We start from the raw sequence: 22449 nt of genomic DNA on the forward strand, positions 1-22449 counted from the left end.
TTTTTTGGTTGAGCAAACTCCTAGGACTTTCTGGACAAGGAAGATGATTGTGAACTGGGATGGGTTTGGGAGAGATGAGAAAACCACCCTTTACATAGTAAGAGTCCAATATCTTTGTTAAGTATCCACAACCATTTGGAAAAACAAAATAAGTGCATTTTCATTTAAACAAGTCTACTGAAGGAAATATTATCAGTATATCTACAAATGGGAGGAATCAATAATGTAAAGGAGATTCCTCTGTTCTTTGTAGAGAAAATAAACATTTTTGGTTTTGTTGTTGTTTCATTTTACTACTTTAAATAAGTACAATTCTGGGCAATTCCCCTTATCTTTTGAATGCTGAATTTCTATGCCAAAAGAAAGCAAACAAACAGGTAAGCAAACAAAAACTCAACACACCCTAAGGGGAAAATCTCCGAACAGTATAACTCATGGATTTATTTAACTATTTTAATGTGTGACTCTTAAACATATTGTACCTGTGAGTTTAGTCTTTGAGGGTAAGAAAAATGACATTTTGTTCTTCTGCTGTAATTATTAAACAAATAGATCACTCCACATTCTTACTCTCCTCTGGTGAGATACAGTCTACAAAAGCTCTTCTAGGCTGCTGCCATTGCCCAGTGAAATATATCCCAAGATACCATGTTGGAAGAAGTGAAACAAGTCCCCAAAGTTATATTCTAACACACACACACTCACACAAACATCTACACATATCCATAACACATTAACACAAACATCGTATACCATATACACACAAAGACACATTTACATATGCATGCAGAATAAAAAAGTAAAACAAAATTAAGAGAAGTATTCTTTCAATTTATTGTTCTTTTTAGTCCTACCCAGCTATCATGTCAATGAACCACAATAATGACTAGCATGCTACAAAAACCTTAAGGGTTCAATAGTGGCATACATATGTAGCACAAATCCTGATTGGTCTTAGCAATAAAAACTTGGAGCCAGAAATCAGGGTAAATGCTGAACTATTAACACAGAGAGACAAAGGAGCAAGCCACAGACACTTCTTACCTTGCCGACAGCTCAGCCTGAAGAGATGGTGAGCTCCTGTCTTCTCCTACCTTTTATTCCTCTCTCCACCCAGCCATACCACTTCCTGTTTCCTCCCTAGGGCTGGGATTTCAAGGCTTATGCTTCTCAAGTACTGGGATCAAAGGCATGAGATACCAAGTGCTGAGATCAAAGATGTGAGCCTCCCCTGCCTGGCTCTGTTTCTCTTTTAGATTGGATCAATCTCATGTAGCCCAGAGTGCCCTTGAACTCCTGATATTCCTGCTTCCCTTTCTCAAGAGCTAAAATTAAAGGTGTGTGTCACCACTGCCTGGTCTCTATGGTTAAATAGTGATTAGCTCTGCAAAATAATCTCCAGGCAAGCTTTTTTTGTTAGAGTACAAACAAAATATCACCACACACATACCTTGTTAGTAACCAACAGATTTGCAATTGGACTTAAGGCCCACTAAATAAAAAGAAAATAATGACTTGTACTGAAAACTTCAACTACCCTGTGCTAGTGAAGTCATAAATCTTGGAGGAAAGCCTACCAATGCCATTTTACCAAGATAGCATAATCCCTATCTTCATTCTGTTTATTTATTGTTATAACCATATATAAGTATAATTAATCTATTTTTTAAATTCTGCCCAATCTTTCTTTTTTCTAACTTTTCTTTGTTTCTTCCTTGTTATGAGAATGAATTTCTGACATGTATTAGATGATGAACCTGAAATCAACCATATCAAAAAAAAATCAACAAATAAAGTGGACAGGTATCTATTGTGATAACTGTACATGTTGTCACCTAAATTAACTGTGTTATAAGAGTCCATGAGAGTTAAAGGATCTCAGGAATTTATTAAGATATAAAATGGGGATAATACACTCACAGATACAGAGGGAAATAAACATCACACTTTTCCAGCTGTTGTTGTCCTCTGTTCCACCCAAGGGTGATGGGAACCCACCATCTGGTCTCTGATCACCCAAGAGAGAGTTCCATCATACTTCTAGAGACTTTGGAAATCTCAGTTAAGAAAATTTATTATTATTATCATTATTATTTATTATTATTATTCACTGTGGAAAACTTAAACAATATCAAGATGGAAAGTCTAAATTTTAATATAGTAATATATCTAATGGAAGGTTCTAAAGAGACAGGAATAAGTATTGGGAGAAAGAGAATTGTGACAATAGTCCCTAGATTTTTGGTTTTCTTCTGTCCCATACCCACAGGTGATTCTTCTGATATGAGACAGAAACTCTTAATGTTTTTTTTTGTTTTTTTTTTTTTTAAATAACATGCTTGGATTCAGAGAGGGAGAAAGCCACATTCTAACTTTAAAGCCAACTTTAATTAGGACTTCCACTTTTTTGAGAAATAAAGAGATAATGATGTTTAGGTAGTGAGCTTTTACCCCAAATGAGAATATTGGTACTGTTAGGTCAGATTTTTCTTTGCTTGATGATTTTTTTTTTGAACAGCTTTCTCTTTTTCTCTTCTTCTTTAGGTGTCTAGATGTCCAAGGTCATTTGACTTCTTGAAGATGGGTATTTCCATTTTCCTGTAAAGAAAAAAAAGGAACCCTAACTTGACCCTCATTTGGTGAGTATTCCTTACAACTAGTAGAATTGTCATATTGGTGGATGAACTATCATTTCTCCTTATTAAGAAATTTCTCCTGTTTGAATCAAATCTTTATTAATTTTGGTGATATTCATAGCTTTTCTTCTCCTGTGGAAACAAAAGCAAAACCCCTCCCCCAATGTAACACATATCCTGGTTTCCATTCTGAGGTCAACTTATCTTTAACATACACAGGCTGATTTAATTCTGTAGGGTTTTTTTTTTTTGTACTTACATTTTATTTATTTATTTGTTTATATGCACACATTATGAAACATTGTAAACTAACTAATGGAATATTATTGTTACTTACAAATGTCTGGCCTTAGCTTGGCTTGTTTCTAGCCAGTTTTTCTTAACTTAAATTATCCCATCTACCCTTTGCCTCAGGGCATTTACCTTTCTCTATTTCTGTACATGGTTTCTTCCCTTATTCCATGTCTACTGTTTTACTGGCCCTTGGCATCCACCTCCTTATCCTGATCCTTCTTTTTCTATTTATTCTCTCTGCCTGCCAGCCCTGCTTATCTTTTCTTTTGCCTTGCAATTTGCTGTTTAGCTCTTTATTAGACCAATCAAGTGTTTTAGACAGGCAAAATAACACAGCCTCACAGAGTTAAATAAAAGAATGCAACACATCTTTGTCTCATTAAACACATATTTCACATCATAAAAATGTGTAACACATCTTAAAATAATACTCTACAATAACAGCTGATATTGGTTCTTATGCTTATGATGCTGCTTTGATAAAAGTAAGAAAAATTAAATATCAGATGTTTTAATTGTGGTAAACAAGGTCATCTGAAAAGGGATTGTAGGTGAGGCATTCCCAGAAACAATGTTCTTTTCTAGAGATAATCCAAACAGAAGGCCCCAAACTTCTGAAATATACAGATGGTATGACAAATGCTGACATTGGACTAATTAATGCAGACCAACAAGGGACAGACAAAGTATGTCTTTGTCATTGGGAAGCATTTTAAGGAGCCTCTTGCAGGCCCCAATATCAATTTTTTTTCAATCATTCAATGCCAGCATTGAAGAAACTCACCCACAGAGAGCAATTAAAATATTTAATACCTTTTGAGACAAACCACACTGCTCTGGATGTGATCAAGGATAGAACAAAATAAAAAAAAAATTCTGGAGATAGCAGAAGACAAGAATTTTGGCAAACTGCTATAAATTATCAGTTAAAAAATGAAAAATACGAATAAATGGCATTGAAACTGTTAGCTATTTTGGACACAGGAACAGATTATAACAATAATTTTACCAAAATCTTGCCATCCATATTGTCCTCTTTAGAAGGTAAATATTCAACTTCTGTGGATTGGATCTTTATCTCAGGTAAAACAAAGTACAAGATGGGTCAGGTGTAGAAGGACAGAAGGACAGATAGGAGACATTAAATTATACATGATTGACATAGCTATGAATTTATGTGGACATGACTTGTTTCAGCAGTGGAAAACACAGGTTAGCATTCCTCCAATCTCAGAAATAAACTCTTAGTCCAGTCAGGTGCTGGTGGGCTCTAATTCTGTGTTTTTTTCTATTATTCAATGTCTTTCTGCAGCGATTGTTCCTTTCTCATTAGCATTAAGAAAATTCAGGGTTAATAAGACATTATGCAATCTATCTCTGGGGGTCTTAGTTCTCCTGTCTGTTTATTAAGCATTTCTTTTAAGTACAATTAGATCTTTTTATAATTGTTTGTCCTGTAGGATTGTGTGGTATATCTGTAATATGTTTTATGTTATAATATGCAAAAAACTGTTTAATTTTACTAGAGCCGTAGGCTGGAGAATGGTAAGTCTTAATTTGTACAGGTGTATCCATGATGGCCATGACTTCTACTAGGTGTGTAATTGCAGAATCAGCCTTTTCAGAACACAGAGCAGTTGACCATTGAAATCCTGAAATATTATCTATTGGTGGTGCACATATTTTAATTTTCCAAATTCTGCAAAATGAAATATATCAAATTACCAAATTTTATTTCTTTGTATACCTTTAGGATTATTTCCTGTGGGTGATAGAGTTTGGTTATAGAAGGAACAAGTGGGACTTTTATTTTACAATTTCTTTGGCTTGTTACCAAGTGATAAAAAATATCCCCTTTCAAGTATTTGCTATTGATGTGGTATTTTTATGAAATTCTGAGGCCTCCAGCATATTTCCTATTAGTAACTGATCAATTTCATCATTACCTTGTGCTAGAGGACCTGGCAGACCCGTATGGAATCTGATGTGTGTTATGTTATATATATGGTATGATTCCTATTCCTGATTATTTCCTGTAATTATATAAATAATGAAGTTAATTCTGTTTCATCAGGAATAAATTTGGGAATTTCAATATATAAAATAACTCTTTCTTCATATTGAGAGTCAGTAACTATATTGAGAGGTTCTGTAATGTCCATTAGTGCCATGAAAATTGCATACAATTCTGATTTTTGTACAGAATCGTAAGGGCTTTGACTCATTTTACTTAAATTTCCTGATTTTTCTCTTGCCTTTCCTGATTTATTTGCATCAGTATAGGATGTAGGGACTCCAGAGATTGGTGTGATGTTCAATGTGAGGAAGGACCCAAATAGTTCTTATGTTAATCTCTCACAAAAACTTACTGCAAGCTCTTTGCAAATATTCATTATCTTTCCATAAAGAGGAAAATTAGTTAAAGGTACTAGAATTTCTGTTGGGTCCATTCTTATCAATTGATGAATTCTTATTTATTTATTTATTTTAATCTTTTTTTATTTTATTTTACATTTTAATTTTATTTTACATATCAGCCACAGATTCCCTTGTTCTCCCCCCTCCAGCTCCCCCCTGTTCCCCCAGGTCCCCCATCCCCAACTCCTCCAGGGCAAAGACTCCCCTGAGGATTGAGTTCAACCTGGTAGATTCAGTCCAGGCAGGTCTAGTCCTCTCCTCCCAGGCTGAACCAAGCAGTTTCCTCAGTCATTGTATGGGGTTTCTAGCATGACAATTAGGGTGTTTGGCAATCCTATTACCAGAGTAGGTCAGTTCGGGCTGTCTTTCGACCATTGCCAGTAGTCTATTGTGGGGCTATCTTTGTGGATTTCTGTGGATCTCTCTAGCACTTTGCTTCTTCCTATTTTCATGTGGTCTTCATTTGTCGTGGTCTTTTATTCCTTGTTCTCCCTCTCTGTTCTTGATCCAGCTGGGTTCTCCCACTCCCCTAAGCTCTCTTTCCCTCAATCCTTGCCCTTCCTTACCCCCACTCATGTCCATGTTGTTCATGTAGATCTCATCCATTTTTCTGTCATTGGGCGATCCCTGTGTCTCTCTTGGGGTCCTGTTTTCTAGGTAGCCTCCCTGGAGTTGTGAGCAGCAGTCTAGTCATCTTTGTTTGACATCTAGTGTCCTCCTATGAGTGAGTACATACCATGTTTGTCTTTTTGAGTCTGGGTTACCTCACTCAGGATGCCAAAAGAATCCTGTACAATAAAACAACCTCTGGAGGCATCAGGATCCCTGACCTCAAGCTCTACTATAGAGCTACAGTAATAAAAATAGCTTGGTACTGGCATAAAAACCGACATGTGGACCAATGGAAACGAATTGAAGACCCTGACATTAATCCACACACCTATGAACATATAACTTTTGACAAAGAAGCCAAAACTGTACAATGGGAAAAAGAAAGCATCTTCAACAAATGGTGCTGGCATAACTGGATATCGATGTGTAGAAGGCTGTAAATAGATCCATATCTGTCACGGTGCACAAAACTTAAGTCTAAGTGGATCAAAGACCTCAACATAAATCCAGCTACTCTGAACCTGCTGGAAGAGAAAGTAGGAAGTAGTCTTGAACACATTGGCATAGGAGATCACTTCCTAAATATAACACCAGTAGCACAGACACTGAGAGAAACAATAAATCAATGGGACCTCTTGAAACTGAGAAGCTTTTGTAGAGCAAAGGATAAGGTCAACAAGGCAAAGCTACAGCCTACAGAATGGGAAAAGGTCTTCACCAACCCCACACCTGACAGAGGACTGATATCCAGAATATATAAAGAACTCAAGAAATTAGACATCAAAATGCCCAACAATCCAATTAAGAAATGGGCTATAGAACTAAACAGAAAATTCTCAACAGAGGAAACACAAATGGTTGAAAGACATTTAAGGAATTGCTCAACCCCTAATTATCAGGGAAATGCAAAGCAAAACAACTCTGAGATACCACCTTACACCTGTCAGAATGGCTAAGATCAAAAACACTGAAGACACTTTATGCTGGAGAGGATGTGGAGCTAGGGGAACTCTCCTCCACTGCTGGTGGAAATGCAAGCTTGTACAACCACTTTGGAAATCAATATGGCACTTTCTTAGAAAATTGGGAATCAATCTCTCTCAAGATCCATCTACACCACTCTTGGGCATATACCCAAGAAATGCTCAATCATACCACAAGAGCCCTTGCTCAGCTATGTTCATATCAGCATTGTTTGTAATAGCCAGAACCTGGAAACAACCTAGATGCCCTTCAACTGAAGAATGGATAAATAAAATGTGGTACATATACACAATGAAATACTACTCAGCAGGGAAAAACAATGACATCATGAAGTTTGCAGGCAAATGTATGGATCTTAATTTTTTAGAAAAATCAAATCATAAATCTTTTCCACATATGTCTTTAATTTCTTACTGTCTATGTGGTAGAAGTATCCATTTCAATTTAATATCTTTTCTCTGTATCAAAATTCTAGGATATTGCCTAGAATGTAATATAACCAGAATGTAGTTAAGTTCTGGATCCACACAATCCATATGTACCTTTTATATTTTCTTTTCTACCAAAGCCAATTCCCTCTCAGCTGCAGCTGATAATTCTCTTGGACTACTTAACTCCCTGTTCCTATCTAGGGTACTGAACAAATTACTCCGTTCAGTGGCATTCATCTCAATAGTGGACCGTAAACTGGGAATGTCTCCTATCAGTCTTTGAAAGTCATTAAGAGTCCACAATTGATCTCTCCTGATTTGTACCTTTTGGGGTCGAATTTTTTGTATACCTATTTTATGCCCTAAGTAGTTAATAGAACCTCCTCTTTGTATTTTTTTGGGGGCAATTTGTAATCCCCAGTGAGACAAAACTTTTTTCTTTAAACATTTTTCTTAAAATATCTACCTTTGAGTCAGCTAAGATACCACCCATATAATGATAAAGTATAGACTGAAGAAATTGTACATGAATTATTTCCAATGGTTTTTGTACAAAATATTGGCACAGGGTGGGACTATCTAATATTCCCTGTGAGGGAATCTTCCATTGATACCTCTTAACAGGCTGAGAGTTATTGTAAGTAGGTACCATGAAGGTACAAATTTCCCTGTCCTTTCCTTATAGAGGTATAGTGAAGAAACAGTCTTTAAATCATAATAGGCCCTTCTTTAGGTAACAGAGAAGGCAAAGGCATTCCAGGCTGTAGAGAGTCCATTTGCTGAACTACTTTATTTATGGTGCTCAAATCTATCAGCATTCTCCATTTACCAGATTTCCTTTTAGTAACAAATACAGGAGAACTCCAAGGGCTGGTAGATTCTTCAATATGCCGAGCATTTAGCTGCTCCTGAATCAACTGTTCTAAGTACTGTAGTCTCTCTGAGGTCATAGCCCATTGGCCAACCCAAACAGATTTGTCAGTCAATCATTTTAAGGATAGGGCCCTTTATACCTCGGGGAGATTAATGGATGTTGTGCACTGTTTTTGTACAGCCTGTATGGTCAGTGACTGTTTTTTATAGTGCCTTACAATAGTCTTTCCAGAACTTGAGTTGATTTATAGTCCCTTTCTGATGTTGGAGAAATGTTAATCTGAATATTCCATTGCTGTAACATATCATGACCCCATAGATTCATAGCTATGTTAGCCACATATAGCCTCAACTTTCCTCTTTGTCCTCCTGGCCTATTGATGTAACCAACTGTCTTATTAAATAAGAAACACAGAAACAATGTAAAAGAGAAAGCCGAGAGGTCAGAGCTCAGAGCTAAATCTCACCCTTCCTTCTGCTGTCCCAGCTTCGCGAAAAGAGACCTACTCCTGTCGGTTCGTTTTTTTTAAAGTATGTTGTTCTGCCTTCTCATTGGTTGTAAACCCAAACACATGACTGCCTCGTCACTGTCTGAATGTACAGCCCCCTAGGTCTTAAAGGTATATGTCTCCAATGCTGACTGTATCCCTGAACACACAGAGATCTTATGGGATTAAAGGCGTGTGCCACCACCGCCACACTCTTGCTATGGCTCTGATAGCTCTGACCCCCAGACAACTTTATTTATTAACATACAATCAAAATAATATTTCAGTACAATTAGATTACCACCACACTGGCCCTATGCATTCATTCCATCTTGTGCTTTGTTTTTACCTGAGATAGATTTCCAGTCCCTTGGAACTAAACATCTACCTCCTGAAGTGGCCAATTTGCATGTCATGATTCTGGTGTAATTATAGTCATAGCTGCCCCTGTGTCCAATAAGCCCTCAATTATAACATTATTTATTCATATCCTTAGCTTTGGTCTTTTGTCATTTATAGAAACCTGCAAAATAGTTGTCTTATGGTTTCCCCTGGAATTTGTTGATTCATCTTCCAAAGCTATTCTATTATCCAGAGCAGTATGGTTTTTTTATCATTAGGCAATGAATCTTCTAATTATTCTGGGGAGGAGTTTCCTCCACAGTGACTGGAAATGACTGAACCACATTTGACTTGAGGGCCTTCGAGAGCCCTCCCCCCACCAGGGCATTTCCCAGTGGTAAAGGGTTGCCTTGTTTGTCTCTTGTTGATGTGCATTCCTTGATCCAATGTTTGCCTTTGCTGCATCTTCTGCATAATCCAGAAGGTTGGGGCCTTCTCTTTGGGTTATTCCTAGAAGAAATATTGTTTCTAAGAACTCCCTCTGAACAATTTATTCTTAGATGGCCTGGTTTACCACAATTAAAACATTTGACAATTTGATGTCTCTTCAGATCTTTGGAAATCATCCCTGCTATCCAAGCCTCATCACTATAGTTATGAGACTCAATATTGACTGTGTGTTGGATCTATTTTTCTATGAGTACTGCTCTGACTTTTAAAGGCTCAATTATCTTTTTGCATTTTAAATTAGCATTTTCAAAAGCCATATATTCAACCAGTAATTATCTAATATCTTGATCTGATATCACTCTATTCCCAGCTTTAGTCAATCTTTGCAAAAAGTCAGTAAAGGGTTCTTTTGACTCTAGTAAATGGTTTGGTTCTTTTTCCTAATTTTTGAATTTTATCCCAAGCATTTAAGGCTGCTATACAGCATAGGTCCAAGGTGTGTTCATCAAATATAGGCTGCTTATTTACATCAGCAAAACAGCTCTCACTGAGTATTTGATCTTGGGAAATCTCAAAACCTCTGATATTACTTTGCTGTTCAAGGTCCTTAGCTTCTTCTTTCAACCAACTTTTCCACTATAATTGATGACTATATTCTAAAATTGCTGAGACTAATTGATTCAAGTTATTTGGTGTAATTCTCTTCCTAGAGGACCATGTACTAAGTTTCTGCTTTACGTGTGTTGAATGCATACCATAGGAAACTATTGCTTCTTTAATATCTTTTAAATCTTTCATATGTATAGGTTCCCATTTGCAATCTGTATGTCCCTTGAGAAATTGTTATGTGTTGCTGGAGAACTTCTCTCCAGGTTCCACCAAGCCCCGCAGTCCCACAATCCACATATAAAATAATGACTCAGACGCTTATAATACTTATAAACTGTATGGCTGTGGCAGGCTTCTTGCTAACTGTTCTTATATCTTAAATTAACCCATTTCTATAAATCCATACCTTGCCACGTGGCTGGTGGCTTACCGGCGTCTTTACATGCTGCTTATCCTGGCCATGGCTGTAGTGTCTCTCTCTCCTTCTTCCTGTTTCCCCAATTCTCCTCTCTCCTTGTCCCGCCTATACTTCCTGTCTGGTCACTGGCCATCAGTGTTTTATTTATATAGAGTGATATCCACAGCAGTTATGTTCTGGCCTCTCACAAATAATAACCAGATAAATCATAGCAGGTATGGTGACCACACTCAGTAGCTCATCTCTAACTCTATAAGGTACTGGTGAGGTTAATTTCTCTCTAACTTCTTTTGTCTGAGACTTAATACTATTTTTTTTGTCAGTTTTAACAAGTTCTTCTAAGGCTTGGAATATATTTGTAAACGCCTTCTGTAGAGTCTGAACCTCCTGAACAGTGAATACTTTCGAAGATTTCATTAGATCGTTTTTGTGTTCTCATTTATTCATATATAATTCTAAAGATTTTTGTGTTATCAATCAAGGCTATCTTATCATTGAGATCTAGCCTGCTTGGACAGGTGGGTGCCCAAGAAGTTACTGGGTCCCTGGGGATGGCCCATCCAGACGTTGGGGTGCCAAGTCTCAGAACGTGGTGCTCAATCCGCCAAATACAGGCAGGCAGACTTGGCTCAAACGCTGTTAAAAACCTGGATTTGGGCCTTACAGGTAGAAAACCCTGGCCCACAGGGCCAGTGGTTGGTGGGGCTGTTTAAAATGCTGGCATGAATGTGCTGCAGGCCCATCGATATTTCTGAGCAGGACTCCAAGCTCAATGTACCGAGTGTGAGAGTTGTGTGAAACAGCAATCGTCTAGGAGGAATGGCTGATTGCTGGCGGGGATTACTAACCTAGCCCTGTGTGCCCCAGCAGGGATATTTGGGGTATGACCATGTATGTGCCACTTGTTAAGCAAATCCACGAGAGTCTGTTAAAAGATCTCAGGAATTTATTTAGATGCAAAATGGGAATAATACACACACAGATACAGAATGAAATAAACACTACTGCTCATCCATCCGTCGTTGTTCTTCATTCAGACCAAAGGTGATGGGAACCCACCATTCTGTCTCTGACCACCCAAGAGAGAGTCAAGTATCCAGAAAGGGACAGATAGCACAAAGGTCATTGGTTGAATGGAACAAATTTCCATAATGTAGGTGATGTCTAATGTTTCTAATTAGTAAAAGATATTCCCAATATTTATATTTACCCTTTCCTGCTCAAAATTTCACTGTAATAAATATTATTTTAGGGTCTCAACCTTTCCCTTTTGTTCTTTTTGCACTTTTAGCAGTGCCGTTAGTACTGTTTCTTATTCTTTCTGTGTTTTCCCAAATCCTTCAAATTTCTTATAATCCTTGCTTCATATCTCAGTGTCATTCTTCTCCCTAACATTTTTAGGATATTCTTTCCCAGCACATTGTGAAGGGCAAGGTAATGGATTCTATTGTCTAATCTCTGTATTTGAGTGTCAGAATTCAGTGGTTTAACTGATAGAAAGATTTTCATTCTTTAAATGAGAGTTAGATAACACTTTCATCATCAGTCTGTAAGATCAGTGTCCCTAAACAACGTATTTCCAATCAAATCAATTGTTTCTTGTATGTTTGAACACTTTAGAATTCTAAAGTGTTTTTTTTTGCATTATTAAACTAAAATTACATAACTTCTCCATTCCCTTTCTTCCTTCCAATCCTATACACTTGTTTGTCTCCATCTGGTGTTGCTTGCATGGACATGATTTCAGGTCTGGCCACTTGTCATTGGACTACCAACCAATCACTCCATTTCTGAGGAAGACTAATTTCGCTCTCTGTGAATTTCTTAGTGCCTGTAGTTTTTATCTATGAGTAAGGACCCATTAATTTTCCTCTCCCATGTTAGCATACTGCTGTCCTTGTTCAAGTCTTATTTAGGCAGTCATATTGTTGAGGGATCATGGGTGAAGATTCTGTGTCATATCTCGGAGACAATCTCATACCAGCTTGCCTTGTCCTCTGGTTCTTCCAATCTTTCTGCCTCTTCTCTCGTGAGGTTTCCTGATCCTTAAGTGTAGGTCTGCCTTGAGGACATATGCACTGGGGTTTTGCACTCCACATGCAGTTGTTCTCTGCAATTTGCTGAATTGTGGTTTTCTGTAATTGTCTCCATTTGTTGGAAAGAGAAGCTTCTTTGATGAGGCGGGAGACCTACACTTATGTGTATGTATATAAGGATAAATCTGTAAAATACAGAGGATTTATGCTGTTTTAGTAAAGTGGTAGTAGTAGGTTCTCTTTCAAGATTGATCACTTCATTCACCCCAGTCTTGTGGTTTGGTTTCTAGTACTAGGTATGAATCCATTTTTATTGAGTGGGTGCACCTTAACTAACTAGACAGCTGTTGCTTACTGCCAAGGTGTGAATGCTACTATTGCACCCTTAGGGATATCTTGATAAGCTATTCATTGTTCTGGTTTACAAGTATCACAAATGGGTAGGACCATTGGTTGAATCCCTCCCTTAGGAGCTTACATTGCACTATGAAAGCTATGAACAGACTATGAAAGCTAGTTCTCAGAAGCTTCTTAGGTTCAGATCCTCTAAGTCCTATGTTTGAAGTACATAATTCTCAGCAATAGGGACTTACCTTTCAGCTCTGGAAGGCAACCAAGGGCAACAGCAACAGCCTTTGTTGCTTTAGAAATCTCTTGGACTCCCCTGAAAAACAACTCAAAGTTTCTTCATGTTTGATATTAGGGTTTCTATTGAATAGTCTGTGATTCTCAGGGGCAGCATTGTCAGCCCAATTTGGTTAATCTGATTTAAACTTTATATGTATATGCATATATATGTACACACACACACATATATATATATCATATGTAAATATTAGATAAATGAAAATAATATGATTCCTTATCGCTTTTAAAAATAAACTCAATGTAATTTTCTTGCCCCTTTGCACTCTCAAATTAAAGACCCCCCCACTACCTGTTTTTCCCCATTTCCTATAATATCACTTGTATCCTGCTATTGTCCTTAACAAACCTTCTCATTACCCCCATTGTACCTTTTTACTTTCCCGATCTCTGTGCTTACTTCAGGCTATGCACTCATCTCTGAAAATTTGGAACTAGGAGCCTCCACTAGGAGAGAACATGTGAAATTTGTTTTTTGGTGTCTGGGTTATGTCATTCATTAAAATCTTTTGTAGCTCCATCCATTTGCTGCATGTTTCATTTTTCTTTACAGCTGAGTACTGTCCCGTAGCATATATTACCACATTTTCATTATGTATTTTTCAGTTGAAGGACATTTAGGTTGTTTCCATTTCTTAGTTGTTGTGGCTAAAGTGGCAATGAATAACACAGAACAGGGATCTGTGGAAGAGAATGCTGAGTCCGTTGGTCATGTGCCAAGTAAGGTTATAGCTGGATCATTTTAACTTTTTCTGTTCTCCACACTGATTTCCAGAGGGGCTATAGCAGTTTGCTATTGCACAAACAGTGAATGAGATTTTTCTTTTTCTTACATTGTCGCCAGCATTTGCTGTTGGTTGTTTTGGTGGCCTTAGCCAACTGCTGTAAGAGGAAATCTCAGTTATTGTGATTTGAATTTCGCTAATTGTTGAGGATGATGAACATTTTAAAATGTATTTTAAAATCATTTTACCTCTTTTAAGAACTCTCATTAGATATATAGTCCATTTTTAAAGGTCTTTTAAAAAGTCTGTACTTAAGAGTTCTTTATATATTGTAGTATCGATCCTCTGTCTAATGTTGCTGGCAAGGAGTGTATCTCAATCTATCTATTCTGCATTACTTAATTGATTATTTCCTTAGCTGTACAGGGACTTTTTAGTTTTATAAGATCTCATTTGTCAATTACTGGCCTTCATTCCTGGGCAAATAGATTACTATTCAGAAAGTCTTTTTCTCCACCTATGTCTTGTATATTATTTTCTTCTAACAGTTTCAGGGTTTCAGATATCACATTCAAATCTTTGATCCTTTTGAAGTCAGTTTTCATGCAAAGTGCTAGATATGGATGTAATCTAATTCTTATACACATGTACATCTAGTTTTCTCAGCACCATTTTTGATGATGGTATCTCTTTTCCACTGTTTTTGGTTTCTATGTTAAAAGTCAGATGACTATTGACTTAGTCACTGTTCTATGACTGTGAAGACATGCCATAACTGAGGTTACTCTTATAAAAGAAAGCATTTAATCAGGGGCTTGCTTATAGTTTCAGAGGCTTAGCCCATTGTCATTAAGACAGAGAATATGGCAGCATGAAGTAGCTGAGAGCTGCATCCTAAGCGTCAAGCAAAGAGAGAGAGAGAGAGAGACTCTAGGTCTGGAATGAACTATCAAAACCTCAAAGCATACCCCCAGTTACACATGTCCTCCATCAAGGCCATGCCTGCCCATCCTTCTAGTCCTCTCAAGGAATTCCACTCCCTGGTGACTAAGCATTCAACTGGATGAGTCTATAATTGCCATTCACATCCAAACCACCACAGCTATATAATATGAACTTGTAATTAGGGTCTTTTGTTCCATTTGCCTATATTTTTCTTCCACGGTCTTACTGATTTTATTACTGTGGCTCTGTAATATATCGTGAAATATGGAATAGTAATCCCCCAGCATTTTTCTTTCTGCTAGGGATTTCTTTGGCTGTCTGGAGTCTTGTGTGGTTCCAACTCAAGAGATTTCAGAGGGTAAAAATATGAACAATATTGGCAACTGTGCAAGAGACAATTCTTGCTCTATCTTTGCAAAGACTGAGTCTGCTTTCTGTCATCTTCCTAAGAACCTGTGTGAGGTTAAATTAAAATGTAATGGATAGATTTCTTTGACAGAGGAGATTTCAAGGCAGCATAATACTGACTTTGTCCCATGGTTATCACCTTTATGCAAGTCTACAATAAAAAAGAGCAAGTTGGGCAAAAAGAAATAGCTATCATTCATTCAGATAAAGTCAGGGAACCAGCACCATGCCTTTGCTTTAAATCTCTGTCTTCTGGCACATCTAAGAATTCATCTCCCTTGAGAAAATTGATTTTCTTTGACTTGGTGATTGATAGTTTTTCAAATAGGTGGAAAATTAGCAATAATTTTAACATGAGTCTCATTCCTCTACATCTGTCTAGACTCTAGAAATAATTGATATATACAGGTATAAAATATATACATATAATTATATATTTAGGGCTAAATAGCATAAATATGCATATATATTATATATTTATAAAATCTGTTAATGAAGTGCTATAGCTTTTATACTGAATAAAAATAATTGGTGTTGTAGTCATGTTGGTATTTGAATTGCCTAAATTTTTGTGAACATCATCCTAGTAGAATTTAGAATATACTTTAATTTTTGCTTAAATTAATGTCAATATGTGTATTAGAATAATTATTAACCTTATTATTTTATTTACTTTTAAAATTGATTTGACTAAAAATAAAGTGCCTGATAGGTAGTTTATATCTAATCTCAAGAATTATTTAGACCAGGGGTTGCTAGTATTATAGAAAAACTACCTTATAGTAATCAGTCTAAAACATTACCATGCTCTATAGATTATCTTTCTATCAAAATGAAGGAAAAATATTTTTCTAATGAGTCACTGGAGATTCCTCCACTGACCAGAAAACAATGATAAGACAATTGCATATGGAAAACCTCTCTCTCTCTCTCTCTCTCTCTCTCTCTCTCTCTCTATATATATATATATATATATATACATATATATATATACACACATATATATATATGTATATATACACACACATACACACACACATATATATATATATATATATATATATCAGGAATTTACACATCTGGACTATTTGATAGGTTCCCAAAAATAAGAGTGTTGCCAGAGAAAAATAAAAAATTTACATTATAATAAATAAAGTAGAGTTTAGGAAAGAGGATGCATTTCTAACTTTTATTTTCTTGCTTATTATTCTACTCCACATATTTTATATATCATAAATGTGAGCTGTAATATCAGTGAAAAATTGCATTTGCATTCTGCCCCATGTCTACTGTATTTTAACCAAACCTACCAGTATTACAGCATGATTGGCCAAGTCTTCAATTCTTATTGAAGAATTTACCATAGGTTGGTGAAAAAAAACTCCATTTTAGTAATTAGTGTAGTAATTCCAGACAAACATGTAGTTATTTCTCATCCCTGACACTTAACCATTATTGATTTAACTTTGGTGGTCCAAAGAATTCAAACCAGATAAAGCCAATAATAGAGGCATGCCTAGGATTTCTTTACTTCAATTCTTTTCACTTGTATTTTGGTGCTAGGGACTGATGCTAGGCATTTTGCATTCTAGAAAAGCACTTGCTAATGCTGACCTATATCTCCCACAAAAAGCTTTGCTTTTTACAGTGCAACAACTTAGCCAGATGATTTCAATTATAATTTGTATTGGAACACACCTTTGCTGTCCTTCTGCTTCACCATGATAAAAACATTGAATCGTGGTGCTCTTCCAATCTTTTCCCTTGTGCAGCAGAGGTTACATTTGGCATTCATTTTAGTTTCATCTGCTAGACTATCATTTACCTTCTCTTGCTCTTCAGACAGCTGTTACACAGGGAGGCTAATCTCATCAGATGCGTTCATCCAAGACATTGCAAAAAGACTCAGAAACTACCAAATCACTTGTCTCTAAATTTCTCCTTTTATTCATGATTTAAATTATTAAATTTATACTTTATCCAGTGTTACTTTTCTTAATTCTGACTAGTGGTTTTGAAAGACATCTAGTGATTATTCAACTCACTTCTTCATGTTATATGAAATTTATAACAAATTAGTTAGTAATTTTGTATACCCAGCTTTTTTATTTATCTGTACATACAATGTAAGAGTTTATGGTAGGGAAAATTTGTACTTATTTTTTTAGAAGCTGAAAATTAGGAATATAAGTGTAAGCTAATATTGAGAACATATCTGAGAACTAATTCATTTAAAAATGGTATAAGAAAAACAGAAAGAAACTATTTTTAATTTGCTGTATAATAAGAATCACCAATGGATCTTTCTCCACTGTCTATAGAAACTCTGAACTCTCTGTCATTATCTACTAGAAGATTTGAAAGACAATATTAATCTGGCAGAAATGAATTTCTTCACTTTAACAGAAAGGGAAGAATGTAAATGTTTTTATGTTTTTGACAAAAAGAAATGAGGCTGGAAAGCTTTGATTTTCAGATATTTTTCAAGGGACTTCTATACAGTTCCCCATCTGCACATTTCCACCAGGCCTGTCCCCTGGTGTGAAACTGATTAGCAGCTGCATGAATCCTTTACAGCTACAGACACAGGGATTTATAGGACATCAGTCCATTTTTGTTGGTGCTGTATTATGCCCACAAAGCCCCTTCAAATGTGACCAGATCTGGAAATGATGTGCTTTGACATGTCAAGGTTCTCAGGGAATCTTTCCTCTTTTAAGAAAAATAAATAAATAAAAATGTCCATCTTTTTGGTCTCAATGAATGAAGTCAGGATAAAAATGCTACTCAGTGTGAATATTCACAGTGCTATTTGTTGAAGACATAGAGAAAATGTAGGCAAGCTACCACCAGCAGCTAAGAGTGTCACTGAGCTGTTTTTATTTATATAGTGTTAATCCTTTCAAAAATAAACTCATATTCAAATTCCTTCAAGTTCCTTGAACTTAGTTTTTAAATGTTTCTTCCATTAGAGTTTATTATTTATTTGTAAAAATGAAGGCTAGAATTCCATAATAAAGGTATGAATTGTATTAAGTTATAGTGATACTGTTGTACAACATTAGAGTTGGCTTTAAAATGCTTGTAGAACCTTAACAATTGAATTGAAACATCAAAATATCTGAACTCAGTATTATATAAAATGTGTATAAATCCATTTGACATGGATTAGTAAAATCACTTGATGGCTTTTTTCTTCCCTTTGGGGATCATAGTGTGGTAAATTTCAATCAGGAGTTCAAGGAATAGAATATATCCAAGACTGAAGTATTGCATTATATCTTGAAAAGAAAAAACACTGTCATTATATTTGAAAATAGAAGAGGATGTGAGCAATAGTTTACCCCTGTTATATACGAGCGATTTTGAATGTATTGAGTCTAATTTTAGAGTCTCTGAATTAGGAGTCTGAAGGTCAGTAGAGCAGCTAGTTTGCCAGGATTCAGAACTGGTGACTTATGTCAAAGGGTACTTCTTTTGACCTATTCTTTTCCTCCACATTTCTTCGATGTCAAGGTAACATATTTTTAAATTCTTTCCTGTTAGAATGTATTTCTCTTATGTACTTCTAATAATCCATACTATATTAGGATTATTTATGTACACTCTATACTTGTCAATGAATTTTAAGTTATTCAAGTCATAGTCATTGTTTATATCTGACATAATATGTTTGCAAATGTGATGTTTTAGACAGAAAAACAACAATGCATATTAAACATAATGCATGTTACAATTTAAGAAAGTATAAGCACATGATTAACAATTTGGTGGTTGTAGTAATCAAGCAGAAATGAGTAAATATGAGTGGATTTTTAGTGTAATGTGAACCTGGGACGATTTTGTGTCATGACTCCATATATATTGGTTACCGCTACTCATGAGAAGCTTTATGGAGACCACATAGATTTTAGGCTAGAAGTGAGGGCAACTGTAAAGAGGAATTAAGACTTGATGTTTAGCTTGCTTATCCATGGTAGCCATGTTTTAAAGAGTTAGGGTACCCAAAGTCAATGTACTTGCTTAGTAGGCAAAGTACTGTCCAATTTGTATATAAAGTTACCCTATGGAAGCTTATAGAGCAATGATATGCCATCTAATTTTCCTCTAACATTTATAGAATATCAAGGATTCATGTAGAGTCAGAGTAAGGGTGGAAAAGCAAAGACTTAGTCAAGTGAAACCAAAGTGTTCCATAGAAAAGCTATAAATATTACAAAAGTATTACATTCTATTCCATCTGAAATATATGATAGATATCTTGCTGTGGATATCACCTTGTATGCTGTGAATGTGTTGTTCTGAGTGGTTAATAAATAAAATGCTGATTGGCCAGTAGCCAGGCAGGAAATATAGGTGGGACAAGCAAGAAGAGAATTCTGGGAACAGGAAAGCTGGGTCAGGAGTTGCCAGCCAGACATAGATAGAGGAAGCAAGCTGTAAAAGTACTGGTAAGCCACAAGTCACATGGCAACTTATGCATTAATAGGTTAATTTAAGATATAAGAACTAGATAGCAGGAAGCTCCTATGGCCATACAGTTTATCAGTAATATAAGTCTCTGTGTGTTTACTTGGGTCTGAGTGGCTGCAGGAGCTGGGGGGACATAGGAAACTTCAGCTACAATATCTTAAACCTTTCTAAACAAATATAAAAAGAAGTATAACTTTTGCTTATCTTTGGCATATATGAATGTATTTATGATTACTTCCTTTTTATTGAGGAGGGGTAAGGTAGCATCCTGTTATCACTTTGGACTCTGCTCATGAATTGTGATCTGATCTCATGTCCAGCTGTCAGTCATGTGACATGTGTCAGATGTAGTCATCCAACTTTGGAAGTATTGTGGGAAGAACATGTCATGGGCAAGATGTCAAGCCCTGTAGAATGACAGTATCTCATGCTGCTGAGCCATTTCCTGAACTGAAATTTTCTCCTTGAATACACTTTCTGTGAGATGGCCCCCCAAGACTTTTCCTGTGTCTCAAGTTTCTAGGTTTATATCATACAGTTATGCAGTTCTTTACATCCATCCCAGAGCTATATTTGTCCTGCTGTTTTCACATAGATCTCTAACTCACAAGTACAATGGAATATGAAGGAAGAAGATAGTCCAAACATTTTCTTCTTCATTAGGATAAAGAAATGTGATAAAGCACCATCCCCTTGACCTGGCTCTTTCCTAATGTGGTGTTAATGACACCACAGGAGTCTTTGCAAAGAGGAAGTATTATTTTTTCCCTCACAATCTGGTAGTCATTCACTATTTATGTGTAGTCTTAGGAGGGTAAATGGTGGTGATTACAGTATAATGAATCTTTCAAAATGAGTTAAAATAACTAAGAAATTCAAAGAGAGTACTGGTACAAAAGGACTATAAAATATACTCCCTGGTATTATTAAGAAATATGGATTAAGAACATTAGCAGAAGTGGTTTTATGTGAGGCAAATTTGTCTCCAATTTTCCATGTAGTCTACAAAACAGGGTATTGTATGAAGGTAAGAATCCACTCTTAAGTGATTTTATTCCTGTAGTTAGTGAAAAAATAGTACTCACATATGTTAAGAACAAATATGACTTTTTATAAGAAGATAAATGTTAATATTTTAATTATTTTTACAAGAAAAGCACATGATTAATAATTTGCATGGATTTTGTTTGTTGAGTGTTTCCTTTCTTCAGTTATTTTATAAAAAGCAGTATGTGCCACAACAAAAATTCACTATTATTTCCTGAATTTCATAGTTAATATCCTCAATTATCCCAAACCTATGGCCAAGAGCAATATTTTTTGTTATCTCAGAAAGTTTTAATTACAGATCATTATTAAAACTTTTCCCTTTGATCAGATTCTATGGAGTCAGAAAAGTTTAAGACAGCAGAATCCCCACATGCACTAATGGAGAGTCCCCAGACCTTCCAGTTCAAACAACTACATCACAGGGAGCATATTACAAAGCATACCAATTAAAAGTTCAAGTTTTTCCTGTAAGTGTCTGTAAGTCTTTGTTATCTTTACTCTTTCCCAACAACAAGGGGCTCAAGTGCAGTGGGGTAGGAAATGTCCGGCAGGAGTCCTGGGAAGTCAGGGCCGGCCTTCATCACTCAGGGACCTAGGCAACAATATATGGCTGTATTGGGCCTTTACATACAAGAAAGGATGATGGAAAGAAAGAAAATGAAAGGGGAAAAGAAATAAAAGGCAATAAAATTAAAAAGTGACTTCTCTGTTTGGATTTGTCTGGTTTCTTTCTGCCTCCTCTCCTAACTCCCTCAATTATCTCAAAGATCAGGTGTCTAAAGAAGAGACTAGATAAAGGACAGTTGGGGGCATGGCCAGTGGAAAAAGAACGCCAGTCAAAATTGTGAAGCATTTCAAGTTCCAAAGGTTTGTAAAGGAATGTCTTTATATCAACAGGGCAAGATTAGTCAAAACAGAGAATAAAAATAAATATCTGGGTATATGAATGCATTCCAAAGAAAGCAGAAATCTGTTGCCTTATTGTCTGCAGATTCTTGATGTATTCGATCATGATAATGTCTTCTTTAGCATCTGAGAGTGTTACAGGGGCATTTTAAAGGATAAGTGTCAGTAAAGTAAAGTAACCATGCTGGTTCATTGTTGTTCTCAACTTGATATAACCTAGCGTCACCTGGGAAAAGGAAACTCAATTTAAGAATTGTCTCAGTCAGATTGGCTTCTAGTCATGTCAGTGACAGACAACAGTGACTAATAGTTGATGTGGCAGTGCTCCGCCCACTGTGGATAACATCATTCCTAGGCAGGTGAGGCTAGCCCTGTGTTAGAAAGCTAGCTGAGTGTGAAGAAGCAAATAAGGCTGCTGCCATAGTTTCTGCTCTAGGTTCCTGACCTGACTTTCCAAACTTCCTGAAATGCCTGCATATGCTTATGCTCATCAGTGTTCCTAATACTTCCATTTCTGTGCTAACAGACCAAGTTATTTTTTTTTCTAGAGCTATACAAATAACATTTCCGTATCTCCCACTCCTTCTGAAGTAACACTATACACATCTAAAAACTCTTTTGCAAAAATTCTTCTGCTTCTGAAAACTTTCAGTTTTATTTTATATTTGAAATTGAGTTTCATATAGTGAACATGACCTTTAGCTCA

This window comes from Peromyscus leucopus, chromosome 15, assembly GCF_004664715.2.
Source record: "Peromyscus leucopus breed LL Stock chromosome 15, UCI_PerLeu_2.1, whole genome shotgun sequence".
Lineage (NCBI taxonomy): Eukaryota > Metazoa > Chordata > Mammalia > Rodentia > Cricetidae > Peromyscus > Peromyscus leucopus.